Here is a 21,055-nt window from a genome sequence, read left to right on the forward strand (position 1 = left end):
GAGAAATTATGCACCACAGTGTGTGAGAGCCAAGGCATCTCCATTCACTAAATAATACAAGTCCATTGAAGCTGCTGTGTTCATATTAGAGCATTCCTTATCTACTGCTATTTATTAATGTCTACACCTCCAGAATGAATGCACGGAAATAAACAGTTTTGAGCTGTGTTCTCTGTAAAGTGCTGTTTTGCCATTACAATGGTACATTCTGACTCTGATGGATATATTGCCAAGGAGTGTAAGGCGTGACTGGAATAGAAATCATCAGTAATTTGTCAGCTGACGTGGGCCTGAAGCCAGAGGAAAAGCATTTTGTCCAACAACACAGCAGAGTCTTTGATTGTTACTTGGTACTGATATTACACACCTTTTCAAATATCTTGGAGGATCTACTATATTTAGGAGCTTACAAATAATCAGTGAAATCCACTGCATTAAACTTTTACCCTCAAGGCATAACTTTCATTTGTGTAGTGTAAAGGTTTAAGCTTAAAGAGTTCACATTTTGGAGAGGTGTTTTTATTATGATAGTTCAGTGGGACTACCTGCAGCTCAAGAAACACAGCTTACCAGGGTCAACTTCTGACTCGTTCTTATTTTAAACAATCGCGCGCCTCATCAAGGGGGGGGTGATGTCAGAATGCCTCATCAAGGGGAGTGACGTCAGCGGGCCTCATCAAGGGGAGTGATGTCAGCGGGCCTCATAAAGTGGAGTGATGTTAGTGCACCTCATAAAGGGGAGTGATGTCAGCGGGCCTCATAAAGGGGAGTGATGTCAGCGCGCCTCCTAAAGGGGAGTGATGTCAGCAGGCCTCATAAAGGGGAGTGATGTCAGCGCGCCTCAGAAAAGGGAATGACATCAGAGCACCTCATAAAGGGGAGTGACGTCAGCGCGTCTCACAAAGGGGAGTGACGTCAGCGCGTCTCACAAAGGGGAGTGACATCAGCGCACCTCACAAAGGGGAGTGACGCCAGCACACGTCACAAAAGGGAGTGACGCCAGTGTGCCTCACAAAGGGGAATGATGTCAGCACACCTCACCAAGGGGAGTGATGTCAGTGGGCTTCATAAAGGGGAGTGATGTCAGTGCACTTCATAAAAGGGAGTGATGTTAGCGTGCAGCGGAGTGATTGTCTCTCTGGCATCATGCCAGCAGGGAAGCAATGTGCTCCGTCAACCCATGCAGGTCTGCAACTGCAGGCTTCTCCTGGGCAAAGAAGGGGAGACCACACCATTCTGTGCTGGTTGCTCATTGTAGCAATTCTGCCTGTCCAGCTGTGCAGCCACTTGGTCCACCACATCACTCCCACTAGAATCATTGCACGGCTGCAATGTCACAGCTTTGGGTATTTTTGGAGGGTGTCTCCAGCATTTGGGAGGTGGGACATACACAGGTTCAGCAATGTCCATGTGTTCAGGCTTCAGTCTGCCTCGTAAAATGTTCTGGTCGACCACCAATGTCCAATAGCACCGTAAATCCATTGTGCAGCATCACTTTATAAGGCCCCTCGTAAGGTTGCTGCAGGAGTGTAGTGTGGGATGGACATTGAACAAAGACGTAAGAGGAAGACTCGAGAGCAGCAGGAATGTATGAAGGTGGTGATCCATGACGAGTTACTGGAACTGGAGCGAGGGAACCCATCTTGTTTCTTAGTTCTTGTAATTCCTCTGTAACCGAGGATCTATTTTTGGCTGGAGAAGAAGTGATGTCTGCCGCTACTAGGAGTGGAGCACTGTGAACTAATTGTGCTGAAGAGGTCTCCAGGTCATCCTTAGGTGCCGTTCTAATACCCAACAGCACCCATGGTAACTCATCTGCCCACTGAGGCCCGTTAAATCTTACCCGCAAGGCTTGTTTCAGATGCTGGTGGAAACGTTCCACTAGCCCATTAGCCTGTGGGTAGAATGGTGTAATTGTGTACCGCAAAGTCTCACAAGGTTTGGCCACAAGGTTGAAGCAAACTGAGTTCCCCTGTCAGAGCAACCCAGGTCGAGAGAAAAGTCCAAGCACACGTTTCAGTCATGATGTCCATCATTGGTGTAGCATCCGGCCAGCAGGTAAAATGGTCATTCATTGTTAGTATATACCATTGACCTCTGGACATGAGCAACGGGCCCACAATGTCTATGTGTACATGCTGAAACCTTTGAGTCGTAGGTGGAAATTGTTGAAGCGGTGCTTAGGTGTGCTGTTGGACCTTAGCTGCCTGGCAGGAGAGGCATGTTCGTGCCCAGTGAGTGACCTGCTTCCTTAAGCCCTGCCAGTCATATTTTGAGGACATAAGCTTGACGGTTATGCAGACAGATGTATGGGACAGACCATGAATATGGTCGAAGTTTCCTCTGGCAAGACAGTGAGATGATCAGTCATGGGTGGCTGGATGAAGTATCACAAAGTATGTTTACCTGGTCGGGGCCAAATGGAACACTGGCTAAGAGCAGATCCGTAATAGCTGTATGGAAAGCTTGTACCTCCTGGTTTGCTTTGTGATAACCCGGACATCCAGCCCTCCTGTAATTGCATTGATCTCTGTCTTGAACAAGGCTTCAGCTACGACATTATGTTTACCAGACAAATGCCGCACATCAGAGGTAAATTCAGAAATATAGGCTAGGTGCCTATGTTAATGTGCAAACCAGGGATCCGTAATCTTGGCAAGGGCAAGCATTAGAGGCTTATGGTCAATAAACACAGTAAAATGCATGCCCTCAGGAAAATATCTGGTATGTTTGATGGCCAGATAAAGCGCTAACGACTCCCGGTCAAAAATGCTATACTTTAATTTGGATGGGTGTAGGAGGAGCTGAAAAATGCCTGGGGTTGCCAGTGACCGTTGGTTTTGTTCAAGGAACATCCCCATGGTGATGTCTGATGCATCTGATGTGAGCGCAAGTTGGGCATGCATATGGGGGTGGGCCAACATGGTTACCTTTTAATGCGCCTCTTTTGCTTTGTCAAATGCTTCTGTGGCCTTTGTAGTCCAGAGCAGTTTTTTTAGGTTTGCCGGTGAGGATATGGAACAAGGGCTTTATGATCCTGGTAGCTCCTGGGATGAACGTGTAATAAAAGTTAACAATTCCCAGGAATTCTTGTAGCCCTTTAATTGTAGTGGGCTTTGGGTAGGCCCAAATGGCTGATACTTTGTCTGGAAGCGGGGTTGGACCTGCGTTCTAAATCCTGTGTTCCAAAAAGTTAATTGTGTTTGCCAAATGCACACTTCGCAAGGTTGATAGAAAGGCCAAAATTCTGAAGCCTCTGGAACAATTGTCGCAGGTGTTGTCTGTGCTCTTGTGTCAACTCGTTGGCCACTAAGATGTCATTGAGGTAGACAAAAAGGAAAGGAAAATCCCTCATGATGGTATCTATTAAACATTAGGACATCTGAGCTGTGTTCTTAAGGCCAAAAGGCATCCTCAGAAACTCAAATAGACTAAATGGAGTAATAATGGCCGTTTTAGGGATGTCCTCTGGGTGGGCAGGGATTTGGTGATAACCTTTTACTAAGCCTTCCTTCGAGAAGATACGTTTGCCATGGAGATTGGCGGTGAATTTGAATGTGCCATAACTGCTAATTGTAGTGCCATTGGCGGCATGCAAGTCATCTTGAAGCTCTCGAGATTCCTGCTCATAAGAGGATGGCAGGAAGATACTGAGCTGAGCTCCGGTGTCGACTAGCAGTTTTCATCCCGTATACTGATCAGTAGTATATAACAGACCGGTCTGGTCGCCAATCACCGAGGCCATCAGTGGCGGTTGGTGTCGTTTCCCTGGGAGCCAACCACCTAACTGCATGGTGGCACACAGTGGCATGCATTCTTGCTCCACTTTCTGTGGTAGAAACACCATTCACTGTTCTCCAATGGCTTTCTCTTCCTTGGTAGCTTGTGAAGTGCGGCTGCATTGACTTGACTGTCCAAGGTGACTTGTTGAAACTTTTCCACAGGAGCCTGCGGTGCCCTGTGAAGTTTGTCTGCCTCCCTCACCACTTCCCTTGGTTTGGAGAAGTTAGCAGAAGAACGCAGCAGGGTGATGTCATGAGGGAGCCGTTCCAAGAAGGCTGCCTTGAACATTAAGCAATTGAAATGGCTGTTTGATAATGCAAGCATTTCATTCATCATTTCTGACAGCTTCTCTCCCCAAATTGTCAAGGTGGAGTAAGCGTGTGCCTCTTTCCAAGTAAGACATGCCAAAAGTTGTGAGGAGGTGTGCCTTAAAACCACTGTATTGATCCTCCTTGGGCAGGTTGTTGATAAAATCATCTACCTTGGCAGCAGAATCTTCATCTAATGAGGCGACTACATGCCAGAATTTGGTGTCTTCATTTGTTATGTTCCTAATGTAGAACTGAGCCTCAGCCTACTGGAACCATGGATGTGCTCTGTGAGGCCAGAAGGTGGGCAGTTTCACAGCCACCGTGTGCAGTGCAGTAGTGGCATCATTCTCCAGGCTTTCTCATTACGTTTCATTGATGGGGCTCAAAAGACGTTGAGCACCCATCAGGGTCACCAGTTTAGTGTGACTAACTCCAGAGCTCAAGAAACACAACTTACCAAAGAAGAGTCAACTACCAACTGGTTTTTATTTTAAACCATTGCGCACCTCATAAAGAGAAGTGATGTCAGCGTGCCTAACAAAAGGGGAGTGATGCCAGCGGGCCTCACAAAGGGGAGTGATGTCAGCGCTACAGAGTCATTGTTTATCTGGCAACGTGCCAGCAGGGAAGCCACATGCTTCGTCAACCCACACGGTTCTGCAACCTTAGGCTTCTCCTGGGCAGAGAAAGGGAGTCCGCACCATTGTGGCGATTCTGCCTGTCCAGCTGTGCAGCCACTTGGCCTGCCACAATAGGTATTTAAGTTTGGCTGCATGTTAAATCTTTTTAACATTGTACAAAGTTTCATGCTCTGTCATGTTCAGCCAGAGGAATTAATGTTTGGATATAGTTAACTTTTACTTTTTTCATGATGTTAACTTAACTGAACTACCAAACATCGCTTCAAAAATGTGAATTTTAAAATGTGGTTACTCTATATCGCTTATGAAAGAATTCTGAACTTTTCACTGATTTCAAATATAGGCCGAAGCAAAACTGAATTTTTTAATCACATCAAGCTGTGAAATAAATGCTAATATCTGAGGCATGTTGGGATTTATTAAGCCAGAGAGTTTGGAATTGTGCAGAAAAACAACATCTAGGCTAATGCTAATTCCATGTCACTTGCATCATTTTTCCTTCTAGAGTAACTCAGGAAATATAATGGGGTGGCATGGTTAGTTCCGTGGTTTTATTACAGCGCCTGTGACTCAGCTTCGAATCTGGTGCTGTCTGTAAGAAGTCTGTACGTTCTCCATGTGTCCATGTGGTTTTCCTCCAGGTGCTCCAGTTTCCTCCCACCTGCCAAAAATGCATGGGGTTTGTGGGTTAATTGGTGTATTTTGGCATCATGGGCTCATGGGCTGGAAGGGCCTGATACAATTCTGTATGTTTAAATTAGAAAAAAATTAAATTGCCACGGGCCTTGCTCACAGAGGTCAATGTGCACATCCTCACCATTCCATTCAAACTTTCCTGTGCAGATACAAATAACAAAACTTGATGCTCCACAGTGTCCTCGACACCATGGTTGAGAACTAAAGGTTGAAGGATCCTAAACAGTCTAGTGAAGTAGAGCTGGTCCCAAACTGAACTGTGCAGTTTTGACAACTGCAAAGTTCCACTTCTAACTCTATTGTCATTGCTTTTACATTTTCCTCTGAAGTTCAGAAAGATTTTGATCTCATTAAAATTAGAATGAAGAGGTTAAAGAAACACATATATATTTTAAACATTTTTAAAATTAAATGAATTGGAATCAAAAGATGAAGTTTTCAGATAGTTTAAAAAAAAAGCAAGACAAGTAACTTTTAAAAAGAATTTACCTTTTTTATATTTGTAGCAGATTGTCTTCTCTTTTCCCAACAGCCCACCAACCCCCCAGTGAAATTGAGTCACAGATGTTAGGCAGGTTTAACCCAGTGCAAGATCTGAGAGGCAGTTTCCCAGTGATATTGTTGGGAAGTCTCAGCAAGATGAAACTCTGCCTCCGAATTCCAGGGGAAATGTGACAACAAAGGATATTGCTACATTCACTGCCAGATTACAATTGGGATTTCCATGTTGGACAACTCCCTCATGGACATCCTGGATTTGCTGACAAAACTGATAAATGTTTGTAGCTCTGAATAGAACCAACAGTATTTATGAATAAAATCCAAATCATTGTTTAATTAAAATTAATTTTTTAAAATCCAGATATTAGAAATTGGAAGTAAAATTCATAAAACGCTCAACAAGTCAGGCAGCTATTGTGGAGAGAGATACAGGGTTGATACTACTGGAGAATTTTTTTAATATGAACTTGCATAATTTAGGTAAGCAGTACTTATTCAGGACCTTGCACACTACCTTTTCTGTGGTTACTTCCTCTTGCTTTCAGTATGATTCAAATAAGGTAGGTGAAGAATAGCTGGACTCTGGATTAGGGTTGTTTTCAGCCAAACAGGGCCAATTTTTGGACATGTACATCAAAGTTTCTTTGCCTTTATATGTGAAATTCCAGGGACAGGGAAAATTAAATAGGGAGTGTCATTGAGTAGAATCTGAAGGAATTTAGAAAAATGCTCAAGAGGCTCTCATTCCAAGAGCAATCCTTGCCAAGATTACCATGCATTAATAGAGATAAACAATGGGATAAGAAGCTTAATCTTTGGAATCTGGCAAGCAGCTGAGCTGGTTGATCCTGGGTTATGCCTTCCCAAGTTTCATGCCAATGGTAACTGACTTTAAAGGGGATGGCCTGATTCTAGTAACAGAAAGAACAGCAATGATGGCACATTCGATTTGTGGGATCTTGGCAGGTACAATAAAAAAACACACAATGCTGGAGAAGCTCAACAGGTCAAACAGTGTCCTTTATGTCGACATAATTTTGTGCTTTACTTGGCAGGTACAATGGTTAGGCAATGTTAACTGATGGTTGTCATGCAGGTAAGCATCTTTTCATGTAGCATTATGTAAGTTGTGGGCTAGTATATATTAAAAAAATGATCTAGCCTGAAAGTTAGTCACATCCTTGTGAACAGCAATTTCACTAAAACAGCACCACCTTCGAGTTCCCAAGAAATAACATCATTCAGCCATTAGCACTGTCCCAAAATCAGTAATTGTATATCAAAAAGCATAAAAAGAGTATTACCATTCAACTAACAGCAGAACTTCTGTAAGAGAGTCTCTGACCAACTTCTTAGGGGATTAGATCGAAGCAATGCACATGAGTTTTTGATCTAATCCCCAAAGAAGTTGATCGTAGACTCTCTTACAGAAGTTCTGCAGTTTGTTATCTTCAAACAAAAGTAATAAAATCTGTTAGTGCAATCCACCTTAAGTTACCTTAATATGTGGAACGAGCTGTATCTATACTCAGAGAAAATGTATCTCAACCTGAATGGGACCCTTTTCTTATTCCTCCATTAATTGCAGGAAAAAGCCGCTTTCAGGTGGAATCGCCTGGAGATAGCGGCTCTGGAGCAGGCTGCGGGTGTCTGTGAAGTGGCATTCAGGTGGCAGCACTGAAGGAGGTGTTCTGCCACCTGAAAGGTCTGAAGCAGGGAGAGGGGCCGCAGAGCAAAAGCCGGCTCCTGAGTCCAGGCAGGGGCAGCCGTCTGACAGTTTGAAGCATCTGGAACATTGCGTTAATTTTTACTTGATGTTGTGGTTTGAAAGAAAGCTTTTACACTCCCATTTTTAAATTTATTGATAATGCTGAAAATATGCTAGCCTTTAAACTTGTAGAGATTCCTTCCTATGCATGATCACTATTGTTATGAACTGCATTAGTAGAGTGACCTTATACGATACATCAATGTTCCTACAATCTGCGCTCCAATTTCAAGTATGTTCATTCACAGCGACTAACACCGGTGTGTGCAACGATATTAGTCTTGAGAGTTACCGCCACGGACTGCTCTGTTTGGTTCACCACTGCTTTCACACTCGATCGCTTTATCGCAATATGTAGTTGGCTGCTGCGGGAACGATGCTGCAACAAGAGAACAGCAGCTGTCGTGAGGGTGATCAGGAGCTGTGCACAGTGTGTTCCCTTTTACTTTACCGTGGTATTATTCTTGATGTCTGTCAAAATAATTAAGTGTTTTGAGAAAGCTCTCCGCAGCGGGGAGGGTAGGTGTCGGCAGCGGGGAAGGTGGCTGTCAGCGGGTCGCCAGCTGACTGTCAACAGCCTGCCCGCTGCTAGTCACCTGAAAGCTGCTATCAGCTTTGCCTGAGCTGCTTTCAGGTGCAACGGGGGATGCTCAGAGCAGGATATTATACCTACAGGAGAAAGGTTGGGTTGGTAAACCTCCTGGCTGGGTTCTCCACTTTCAGGTGGCCACCCAACAGCCTCTTAGGGGTACAACAGGCTGCTTTACAGTCGGGTATTGTGACCACCTGAAAGTGGCTAAATCTGCTGTTGCTGTAATGACCTAATATAGAAGATGCTTCATGTGGGATCTGACTTTGCACAGCAGCTTGACTTACAGGAAATGGAACTTAATGCTAACGTGCCAAGAATTGGCTTGCACAGGGCTTTGGGATCAAAAAGATCTGTGTTTGCAGCCTATTCTTCATTCTGTCCCTTGTTGCTTTAAATAGTGGTTGGCAAGCTGACTTTGAAGATTCTTTTAAACTTTTTGAAAAAGCATTATCTTCTTTTGATCACATTATTGTACAGGTTTTCAAATCCTGTGAAGTACTGAAAATATAAAATGAATGGAATTTACAGTTAACTCATTTCTATATCTACAGTTACCTCTATAAGTATGGAATAAACCCATTCGTTTATCATTTCAGGAAGATTATACACTATTGAGAAACCACATCATAAAACAAGGATTCAAATGGTAATAGCATCTTAAATAAAGATGTCATTAAATATAAATGAATAGTGATGAGATAAAGGTCAGGTAGACTAAAATACTGAAGGTTGCTTCATATAGTTAGTATCTCTTTGTACTGGTTAGTGCAATGCTGTTACAACACCAGTGGCCTGGGTTCGAATCCAGTTGCTATCTGTAAAGACTTTGTACATTCTCGCTGTGTCTGCATGCCTTTCCTCCAGGTGCTCCGGTTTTCTCCCACCCATCTAAATTTACGACGGGAGTCGGTTAATTGGGTGTAATTGGGCAGTTCAGACTCAAAGGCCGGAAGTGCTGCACAGTATGTCTAAATAAGAATTTGTAAAGGAGTTTCCTATTTAGTGAGGAAACCTATAAATTGTTGGTACCTTGCAGTGATCTGTGTGTCTTTGTACAAAGAATAAACAAGCATTTTACATTCCGAAGGTAATTAGAAAGGCAAATATTGAACTTTTTGCAAAGGGATTGAGTATAAAGGTAAGAATACCTTGCTTCTCTTCAACTACAGCTAGTCTGATCTCCTTAGTTCAAAAAGAATGTACTTGCCTTGGAGGTAGTTTAAAGATTTCTAAGATGGTGGTTATTTTATGAAAAAAGATTGAGCATATTTTTCACACAGTGGGTGCCTGGAATGCATTGATGGGGTGGTGGTAGAGGCTGATATAATAGGGGCATTTAAAATAGATAATCACATAGATGTAAGAAAAATAAGGTTATGGGTGTGTGGTGGACAAAGGTTAGATTGTTATGGAGTTAGTTTAAATAGGTCGACACAGCATGGTGGACCAAAGGGCTTGCTCTGTGCTATGGACTTCTGGAGGACCAGGAATGACCACCTTTCACAACACATTAATAACTCATTAGTGGAGACAGTAGTGAGCACCAAGTTCTTTGTTATCCACTAAACTAATGACCTATCCTGGACACAACATCTCACTTGTGAGGAAGGCACAACAGCAACGGCTCTTCCTTGGAAGACTGAAGCGGGCAAGGCTACTGGCCACCATCATGACAACTTTCAACAGGATCATCGAGACCTTCCTGGTGGGTGCTAAGGTTGCTGTGGAGAATTGGATCAGAGGTCAATCACATAGGACTATAATAGTAGCAGGGAGGATCACTGAAGTTTCCCTCCCCCAATCATCTACTGAGATAATTATCTGAGGTGGCTGCGCAAAGTTGCTGAGGACCCCTACCACCCCGCATATAGCATCTATCACCTACTCCCATTCGGGAAGTGATACAGGAGTATCAGAGCCAACACCACCAGGCTGAGAATTAGCTTTTTCCCATGGGCAGTAAGACTGCTGAACAACTAAAAGAACTGGTCACACTAATCAGCTGAGACTATTATTTATCAAAATGTAGCGAGAGGTGCAGTGAATAAAGCACCACAGAAATTGTCTGTGAGCTGAACCAACAGAACTGTTTATTGGGATCCGCCAGAGTTTAAATAATTACAGTTGCCGCACATCACAATAACCCGACCTCTGAAGTCGCGTGCCTCCCAGAGTTCTTTGTGCCCACTCCTGATCCTGTGGGGGCCTGCATCTACAGATGGCGGTTTAATAATGGAGTGATGCGGTTCACCACATCACCCACCCTCCAAGAACCAGAACCTGAGTTTGGAGGTGACCTCAGTCTCACCCATACAGCCAGAACGGGCCAGTGGCATGCTCTATGTGCCGAGAGCATGCCACCCGTACCAGCAAATCTACCTTAAGGCAATTTACCGAAACTGTTTCTTGCCTGCTGCCAATGTCTATAACAAACATGGAGGTGTCATTTTGTACCACCTTGAAAGGATCTTCATATGACGGCTTCAGCAGCATCCTGTGCACATCCCTGCACAGGAATGCATAAAGCCAGTCCTGAGATCAGGCGGAATGTATGAAGTTGTAGACCCATGCTAGGTGGCAGAGATAGATGTCAGTTACCCACCTTCTCCTTTAAGCATGTGGGAGATTCCTGCTGCCAATGTGCGGCCGGAATGAAATCTCCTGGGCCTGTTAGGGGGGAATCCAAAAACCAATCCTGCGGAGGAGGAAGCTAGATCTTCCTTCGGTGCAGTATGGATACCTAGAAGTACCTTATTTATCCAATCCGGTCCCTTAAGAAATGATGGTGAAAACATTCACTAAGCCATTGGACTGGAGATGATAGGCTATCGATTGATGCAGTTGCGTGTCCAGCAACTGCGCGATTGTGGATCATAACCCAGATGAAAACTGAGCTCCTCTGTTGGAGGAGATATGCATGGTTAGTCAAAAATGCACTATCCAATCGATGGTGAGGGCTCTCGCACAAGCTGAGGCGGAGGTGTCGGAGAGCAGGACAACCTCTGGGCATTTCGTGAATCTGTCTACTATTATGAAGAATTGAGTTGTGGCCTTGAATGGGGGCAACAAGCCAATGATATCCACGTGGATGTGATGAAATCTGCGCTGCATTGATCCAAAAACCTGTAGTGGGGCTTTGGTGTGGCGCTGAACTTTTGAAGTCTGGCACCGGATGGATGTCCTTGCCCAAGTGCCGACTTGCTTGTGCAGGCCATGCCACACGAATTTGCCTCCCTCAAGCCTTGTTGTAGTCCTATTTGAAGGGTGAGCCAAACTTTGTATTGAATTAAACACCCAATGTTGCATGCAGCAGGTACAATGTGCCTTGTCACAAATTAGGGAGGCATTTGCTGGACCAAAATGTATATCCTCCAATTTCAGTCCTGAGATGACAGTGAGATACACGGCCCCATCTCTTCATCTCCCTGCTGAGCTGCTGCCAAAGCCATGTAGTCTATACCAGGAGCAGGTGAATGGAGGGAAGTGATGGTGGTGCGGGATAACATGTCGGTGACTAGATTGTTCTTCCTGGCAATGTGTTTTATCGTAGTTGTAAACTCTGAAATGTAGGAGAGTTGTCATTGATATCGTGCTGACCATGGATCTGACATCTTGGCAAAGGCGAAAGTCAATGACTTGTGATCTGTGTAGACCGTAAACCCTCTGTCCTCTCGATAATACCAAACATGCTGTAAGGCCAAGTACAGGGCAAGGACCTCCCTGTCAAAGCACTGTACCTTTGCTCCGGTGGTCTCAAATGACAACTAAATGAAAGGCAGGGATTTCCAGATGCCGTTGATGAGCTGGTCCAGGACCTCGCCTACCACAGAGCTTGATGCATCCACCATCCAAGCCGTTGGCACATCAACTCTTGGGTGCACAAGTATAGTGGATCTCGCTAGTGCTCCTTTGACAGTCTCAAATGCAGCCGTAGTCTCGTCATTCCATTTCAGTTCCTTGGGATGTCCGGACAAGAGTTTGAAAAATGGCTGCATAACTTTAGCTGCAGCTGACATGAAATGATGGTAAACGTTAAACATGTCAACAAACTCCTGCAGGCCTTTAATGGTAGAGGGTCTTGGAAATGTGCAAATAGCCTCGACCTTGAAAGGTAGTGGAACCGCTCCGTGCTGACTGATGCAGTAGCCAAGGTAATTGATCAATGAGGCTACTGGCCACCATCATGACAACTTTTAACAGTTGCCAAACGGGCATTTGACCAGGTTGATCGCTAGCCTGTGGTCATCTAGCCACTGAGATAGTTGACGGAGATGGGCCCGATGCTGCTGCCGCGAGTGGCTGGTGATAGGATGTCGTCCAAGTAAATTAATATGAAATCCAGGTCCCAGGTAATTGTGTCCATGTGGTGTCTGGGCCGCATTTTTTAAACAAAAGGCATACAGAGGAATTCAAATAGCCCAAATGGGGTAATCAAGGCAGTCTTAGGAATGTTGTGTGGTTGAACTGGGATCTGATATAACCCTCGCACCAGGTTTATTATGGAGAAAATCTAGCACTGTGAAGGGTTGCAGAGAAATCCTATATTTGGGGAACGTGATAGTGATCTGCCGCAGTGATGTTGTTCAGATGCTGATAGTCCCCACAGGGTCTCCACTCTCCTTAGGCACCATATGCAGCGGTGATGCCCAAGGGCTGTCGGAGTGGTGAACAATCCCCATTTCCTCCATGTGTTGGAATTCATCTTTACCCATTCACAATTTATCCGGAGCTAGCCTGTGTGCTCGAGCATGCAGGGGAAGTCCATGAGTCAGAATGTGGTGCTGTACTCCATGTTTTGGTTGGACCTTTGAGAATTGAGGAGTAATAATGCTGGGGAATTCTGCTAGGATTCTGGTGTATTCATTGGCTGAGAGCATCACCGAGTCAAGGCAAAGTGCGGACAATGCCGTGGGGTGCAAGGCCAGGGACTCAAATGTCTTAGAATTAACTAGGTGGTGACCTTTGAGATCTACAAGAAAAGAGGATGCTCACAAAAAAAATCAGCTCCCAGGAGTGGTTATGATACATCAGCCATGGTGAAGGACCAGCTGAACTGCAACGAGCCAAAATTGAGTGGTATTATCTATGACCCTGTACCAGTGATGCAACGACAGAAGTACTTCATTGCGTCAATGGTAATCTGGTATAGATGGAACTGGGCCTTGGCCTGCTCAAACAAGTCCTGTGGCTTCAAGGTCCAAAATACTGGAAGTTTGAGTGCAACGGCTTTCTGCCCATTCACAGTGAACTTCAAAATGTCGTTTAGACCATCGGGTCACCAATGTAATGAATGGTGAAGTGAATAAAGCACAGCAGAAGATGTCTGTGAGCTAATCCAACAGAAATGTTTAATGGAAACTTCATAGAAGTTTAAATAATTACAGTTGGTGCACTATCACAATAACCTGACCTTTGAAGTCACGCACCTCCAAGAGTTCTTTATTCCCCTAGCCTGATCCTGTGGGGGCCCGCAACTACGGATGCCAGTTTGATAATGGAGTTGCTTAGTTCGCCACTTAACAATATGTATGCATTGTTTATTTACTTATTTGTCCTGCATTTGTTTTGCTTGTGTGTTATGTCTGGTTATGTGTTTGCATGTTTTGCACTGAGGATTGGAGAAAGCGGATTCGTCAGGTTGTACTTGTGTAATCGGGTGGTAAATAAACTTGAACTTATAAACTTGATAATGTTCTACCAGATCTTATCAAAACATATAGAGTTTTGATGGCTTGGCATATTGATTACTGAGAAGATATTTCTCCTTGGCAGGGATATAGAAATAGGAAGATAATTTCAAGATTATGGGTTCTATGGGAAGACATTTCTTAAGCATGTTGGGCAGCATGGTTGGTTTAGCGGTTAGCACAACGCTGTTACAGCTCCAGCAATTTGGACCAGGGTTCGAATCCTGTACTGTCTGTAAGGAGTTTGTACTTTCTCCCCGTCTCTGTGTAGATTTTCCCTAGGTTCTCCGGTTTCCTTCCACCATTCAAAATGTCATGGGGGTATAGGCTAATTGGGTGTAACTGGACAGCACGGGCTCGTGGGCTGAAAGGCCTGTTACCGTGCTGCATATTACTGAATGATTGCAGCTTGAGGTGGTGATTTGTTCTTATTTCCCATATTTATGCATAGTGTAACATGCAAGGGAGTTTATACTAATGTGTAAGACATCTGCATCCAGTGATGCTCAAGCTAATAGATTTTTTCCTCATGCTAAAATACCTTCCTTAGATGTCTCTGAAATTGTGGATGTCAGGCTGACTGCAGATTTTCAGTGTAGAGGGTGGGGGGGGGGGGGGGGGCAGGATGTGGTAGTTGAGGGAGGCCCAGAGAGAGTTATTGGCAGGATTGGATCTGGGCATGATAGTTGAGATATTGGATATGGTAACATTGTGAGAAAGGAAATTGATGGAAGAGATATCAGAACATGTTGGTGAGGGATGGGGTGTCGGAGGATGGTTAGAACCCAAACAACATTAGCTCTGAGATGGGTTTGACTGGTTGTAGGTGGAGGGGGGTGGGGTGGGAGTAGTTGGATGGAGAGGAGGAGGAGTTCTGTACAAATGATAAGAAAAATTGTAAAAGATGTCCAACCTGATGGATGACTAACACCTCAATTTACTTGGCAGTGATGCTGGCTCCTTTAAATAGTGCAGCAACAGGCCATAAATTGCTGGTTCAGGTTTTGATGAATGGCTCACATCTTCTGCGAACCATGAAAACATACATTTATTTTGTGTGAGTAATACCAAATTCAGCTCTGCGTTGGATGTTGCAGCAAATGCCTCCTGTGTTCATCTAGTGGCCTCTGAATGTGGGTGTTTCATAGATGTGGAAGAAATATCAGAAAATGCACTACTTGCACGCACAGACTCAGCAACATTTAATGACATCTTCCTTGAACTCTTTTCTGACCAGCACAAAATGTCAAAGAATTTCTTCTCCACAATTTTTTGTTGCGACCTGTATTGCATTTATAAATATAGTCCGTCTGTTTAAAATATCATGTTTTGTCATATTGTAAGAATGTTTTACATTTGATTTTTCACGATTTGTAGTCCATTTTAACAATAAAACTCAGGAGATGCATCTCAGACATCATTTTAAATGTCAACTGGTATCTTGGAGTCGTCTGGCTCTGAGGTATTGTGGGATGTTCCTGTCTCCAGTGTAACTTCACTGGGAGACCAATGAAAGCAGAGGAACAGAAGTGAAATTGCAATGGAAGTTTTTTTTATTATCAGGGTGTGGATTTCATACTTTTTGGCATTGTGTATTGATGTTATATAGTCAAGATAATGTGAACTATTTTGTCACTGCGTAAGAATACACCCTTCTCACTGTAGTGTGTAGTGCATCACTGTGGGGCGTATGTGAGTGTGTGAACAGCTTCTTGGTATCAGTATGTAAAGTTTCTTTTGCATCTCTGTTATTTAAGAAATCTCCCAAGTAACACAGAGGCATAACATGGTGGCAGCGGTGGGAAATTATGCATTTTCAGAAGTTAAATCAGGGCAGGAAATGCATTGTTCCTGAACAGTAAGTTTAAATGTTACAGATACTTAGTTCGGTATAAGAGAACAAAAATAAAGCCATACAATTGATTGTAAGCCAGTGAAATATGAAGGGGAAGAAGAGAAAAAATTACTGAGAAAAATGGCTGGAGCTACAGCAGTTCACCCAGTGATGGACTGGGAGGCTGAAGACATTGTTGAATCGTTTAAAAGGTTTCAGCAGAAGTGCAATGTAGCATTCAAAAGCTATTTTAAAAATGCAACAACAGAGGAGAAGGTCAGTTATATACTTCTCTGGACAGGGGAGCAAGGCCTTGACTTATTTAATAGCTGGGAACTTACAGAGGTGTAGAAAAATGATCCAGATCTGATATTTGCAAAGTTTGCTTCTCATGTTGAACTAAGGGCTAATCATAGAATTAAACGCTATGAATTTCAAGGCTTAATGCAAGAGACTGATGAAACTGTTGATAACTTCCTCACTAGATTAAAATTCGTTGCTGCAAAATGCAGATTTAAGGATATAGAGGAAAGATTAGTTGATTAACTAATATGGGGGAGTGGCCATCCCGAAGTGCAAAAGTCTCTGAAAGGGAAGGATAGCTTGAAGTTTTGGCTGAAGCTATAGACACAGCCAGAGCATTCGAAGCCACGAGGACACAAATGAAATCCCTATCTATGTAGACCCACCCACAGCAAAGAGATGCTATAAAGAACACAATCAGAAAGGTGCAAACCTCCAAAACCTGCTGGAAAAGCGGAAGACAACACCCCTTTGTTGACCAAAAAAAAAACCCTGCACATAGTTCGGAATGTAGAGCCTGTGGTAAAGCAAACCACTGGGCAAAGATGTGTAAGTTTTGTATGAAGAAAACAGTAATACCAGTGAAGAAAAAAGACAAGAAGAAGATCCACCACATAAAAGGTAACATCATTGAGGACTCTGACACCCAGAGACTGGACATAGAATCCATACACCTTCACGAGATTTCAGATGAGATGAAAGAAAGAAGCAAGTTGCACACAAAAATCCTAATACAGAGAATAATCCAGAACAAGCCTATGATATTTAACCTAAAGGTGAAGCTGGATCTTGAAGCAATGTCCTTTCACTCAAAATCTACTACCAGATGTTCCCAGAGAACATAAAAGGGAAAAAACAAATGTCACATTAATGGCCTTTGGTGGACTCATGATCAAGTAGCTTGGAGAGCTAAGATGAATGGCTGCCATAAGGGAAAGAACATCCTCTATACTTTCTATGTGGTCGATGCAGACAGACCAGCAATTCTAGGTCTGGATAGCTGCCGGGAGTTACAGTTGATCTCTGAATTATGAGATTCAGACGAAGAAGATATCCAAAATGATCAACAGAAACACAACAAAGAGGAAATTATTTCCTTAGAAGTACTTTCCAGGCCATGGCACACAGTGGGACCAGACTTGTTCACTGAGAATGAAGAGTGGTATTTAATTGTAGCCTGTTACTACTCTAAGTTTCCATTTTTCAAAAAGGTGAAAGACCTGAGAGCGTCAACTATCATCTCAGAAATGAAAGTGCTCCTTGTTGAACAAGGAATACCCGAGTAAGTAATATATGACAATGGAACACAGTTCACGCCACAAGAATTCAGAAAGCTGGCTGCAGAGTCTAGGTTTGCTATCACTTTTTTTCTTTCTTTGGCTTGGCTTCGCGGACGAAGATTTATGGAGGGGGTAAAAAGTCCACGTCAGCTGCAGGCTCGTTTGTGGCTGACCAGTCCGATGCGGGACAGGCAGACACGATTGCAGCGGTTGCAAGGGAAAATTGGTTGGTTGGGGTTGGGTGTTGGGTTTTTCCTCCTTTGCCTTTTGTCAGTGAGGTGGGCTCTGCGGTCTTCTTCAAAGGAGGCTGCGGCCCGCCAAACTGTGAGGCGCCAAGATGCACGGTTTGAGGCGTTATCAGCCCACTGGCGGTGGTCAATGTGGCAGGCACCAAGAGATTTCTTTAGGCAGTCCTTGTACCTTTTCTTTGGTGCACCTCTGTCTCGGTGGCCAGTGGAGAGCTCGCCATATAATACGATCTTGGGAAGGCGATGGTCCTCCATTCTGGAGACGTGACCCATCCAGCGCAGCTGGATCTTCAGCAGCGTGGACTCGATGCTGTCGACCTCTGCCATCACGAGTACCTCGACGTTAGGGGTGTGAGCGCTCCAATGGATGTTGAGGATGGAGCGGAGACAACGCTGGTGGAAGCGTTCTAGGAGCCGTAGGTGGTGCCGGTAGAGGACCCATGATTCGGAGCCGAACAGGAGTGTGGGTATGACAACGGCTCTGTATACGCTTATCTTTGTGAGGTTTTTCAGTTGGTTGTTTTTCCAGACTCTTTTGTGTAGTCTTCCAAAGGCGCTATTTGCCTTGGCGAGTCTGTTGTCTATCTCATTGTCGATCCTTGCATCTGATGAAATGGTGCAGCCGAGATAGGTAAACTGGTTGACCGTTTTGAGTTTTGTGTGCCCGATGGAGATGTTGGGGGGCTGGTAGTCATGGTGGGGAGCTGGCTGATGGAGGACCTCAGTTTTCTTCAGGCTGACTTCCAGGCCAAACATTTTGGCAGTTTCCGCAAAGCAGGACGTCAAGCGCTGAAGAGCTGGCTCTGAATGGGCAACTAAAGCGGCATCATCTGCAAAGAGTAGTTCACGGACAAGTTTCTCTTGTGTCTTGGTGTGAGCTTGCAGGCGCCTCAGATTGAAGAGACTGCCATCCGTGCGGTACCGGATGTAAACAGCGTCTTCATTGTTGGGGTCTTTCATGGCTTGGTTCAGCATCATGCTGAAGAAGATTGAAAAGAGGGTTGGTGCGAGAACACAGCCTTGCTTCACGCCATTGTTAATGGAGAAGGGTTCAGAGAGCTCATTGCTGTATCTGACCCGACCTTGTTGGTTCCCATATTCCCCCAAAGGTCATGGGTTCATTGAAAGACAAGTGCAAACTGTGAAACACACACTAGCTCAGTGTCGCAAAACAAAAGATGACCCATCCCTAGCTCTTCTATCATTACGAGCAGCATCTTTAAGGGCTGACATGAAGTCCCTGGCAGAACTTTTAAATGGCAGGAGATATAAAACAATTCTGCCAAGCAAAATACATCCTTCAGAAGACCAGGAGGAAACCAGAAGAAGACTGCCTAACTGTTCTGGTTCACTTACTAATTTTCTTTTAACTTGCTGGGACAATATTTTGCTTACTTCAGTAGAATTGTTTTGTCATAGTTCCAACTTTAATGAGATCTCTTTCTCCTCCCCTGATGGAAGATCACCATAACATGCATACTTAGCTCATCTCTCATGTGGAATAGTGACTGATTTACATTTAATTTCTTTAAATGTTTGGATGTCTATTGAATTTTGCAGTGACTGTAATTTAAAGGATGCATTATTTGGTCAAACTATATCTCCTTATTCTTGGAAAATGTGGAATTCCTTTGATTATTTAGAGCTTCAGCAGGTCATAGAAAGGTTTGTACTTCATGGTCCATCCGTAATTGAGTTGGTTCTGCTACAGGATCCTCCAACGGCTTATTATAATCAAGCATGAGTGTGATCTTTTATTTGCAACAACCGCATTGTTTTGCAATTTGAAGAGGTTTCTCACTGGATCCTGGATATTTTGAAAATGAGCCATTCCTTTTGACTTCAGGCACTGCTAAATTTCCAAAACTAAAAATCCTTTTTTTTAAATAACCTTATTTGTGAATCTGATAAATATTACTTTTCAATCTGGTAAAGTTTATTCTTAAGAGTGGAAATATATGTCACCACATGATGTAATTTCTAGGCCTGTCAATGGGAGAAAATCTGCTTTTGAAAATCATATGAAAGCTATCAAGAAACGGAAGATCCAAAAGGTCTGTTGGTAATCTAAAGATTAGAGATCCAGTCAATCAGTACTACAGATCAGAATGTGATGAAGGGGCGGAACATGAGTTCAGTGGTGCCCGTGGCCTAAGGCAATGAATGCCATACAACAACCATTTTACATGTGTACACCAGTACACTACAATGTTTAGGCTAAGGATGTTTGTGACCTTTTATCTTAATCCCCTCTGCAATAATCTTTTCATCAGAAATAGTAACACAAGTGGTTTTAGGATCAGCTTCAAAGTCGATTCTGGAAATCTTTTCAAGGTCAATAATTTAAAATGTTCACATTAAGTCTGTTCCGTGACTCCACCCTGAGCTAAACTATTCTCACACCCAGTTCCAAATTCTGGCCTTTTGACTATATGCCCTGATACCCTGACTAATTAGATACCAATTAATTTCCTCCTTAAACTCCCCCAATGATTAGGCCTTCACAGCTGTGACAATGAATTTCACTAGTCCACAACCCTCTGGCTAAAGAAATTTCTCCTCATCTCTGTTTTAACTGGGCACCTTCTAACTAAAACTGTGCCCTCTTGTCCTGGATTCACCCATCAAGGGAAACATCCTATTCACATCTACTTTGTCCAATGTTCTGTTTCTCGTCTCATAGTCTTGATAAGATGTCATGCACTGACTTGCAGCACTGTAGCTTCATATCACCATTTCAGAATTTGGATTCTGTTGCTACATTTTGTTGCTCTTGAAGATTCCCATAAAATTATTAGTCTAATGCCTCACAATGCCTCTTCCAAACAGCTTTCTAATTGGTTTTGTGCACATTTATATGTTAAGATATTGCATTTCTCTTTTGTTGCTTGCTATTTCTGTTTTGAAGTGTGCCTCTCATGCCTCCCATTTTCTAAGATTCTAGTCCTGCTGCAGTTAAGTGTGAAACTGACATCCTGTACTTTGACCTTGTTGGCTTGAACTTATTTGTTCTCGTTCAGCTTCATATTATTCTTACTCACTGTGTAACTTTCTCAAGATATCATATATCACATCTTAGTCTTTAATGTCACCCAATATGTTTGACTTCTTAAATTTAGACAATCATAAAGGATAGTCTAAAAGATTCATTAAATATGCACAATTTTACACAGTTATACCTTTTACCAGCGACAGTTTATATCATTTTTGGCATTTAAAATCTTCGCCCACGATGCAAAATTAATTAGGTTGGCTTTGTGCAGCTAATGTCATACTAATACATACTTACGTCATTGTGAAGAAAGCACGTCAGTGTCTTTACTTCCTCAGGAGTTTGCGGAGGTTCAATATGACTTTGGAAACCTTGGCAAACTTTTACAGATGTGTAGTGGAAAATGTGCTGACTGGCTG

At 43.5% G+C, this 21,055-nt stretch overlaps 1 protein-coding gene across 23 annotated transcripts in view; it reads left to right on the plus strand.

Moving 5' to 3' along the window:
* The first annotated feature begins 4,660 nt into the window (after window positions 1–4,660).
* The window catches only part of LOC138736714 (XK-related protein 6-like), a 243,587-nt gene continuing 227,192 nt past the window's right edge, over window positions 4,661–21,055 (plus strand). For 13 of the 23 annotated variants that reach the window (XM_069886661.1, XM_069886659.1, XM_069886663.1 and 10 more), the window contains exons 1-2: window positions 4,661–4,849; window positions 6,988–7,028. The gene's annotated coding sequence lies outside the window, so the exon portion shown is untranslated. Of the gene's footprint in view, window positions 4,850–6,987; window positions 7,029–7,520; window positions 7,782–8,888; window positions 8,939–21,055 lie in introns of those variants that run through there. The other 10 variants (XM_069886675.1, XM_069886670.1, XM_069886674.1 and 7 more) reach the window with 5 other exon arrangements.

This window comes from Narcine bancroftii, chromosome 6 (assembly GCF_036971445.1).
Source record: "Narcine bancroftii isolate sNarBan1 chromosome 6, sNarBan1.hap1, whole genome shotgun sequence".
Taxonomy (NCBI): Eukaryota; Metazoa; Chordata; class Chondrichthyes; order Torpediniformes; family Narcinidae; genus Narcine; species Narcine bancroftii.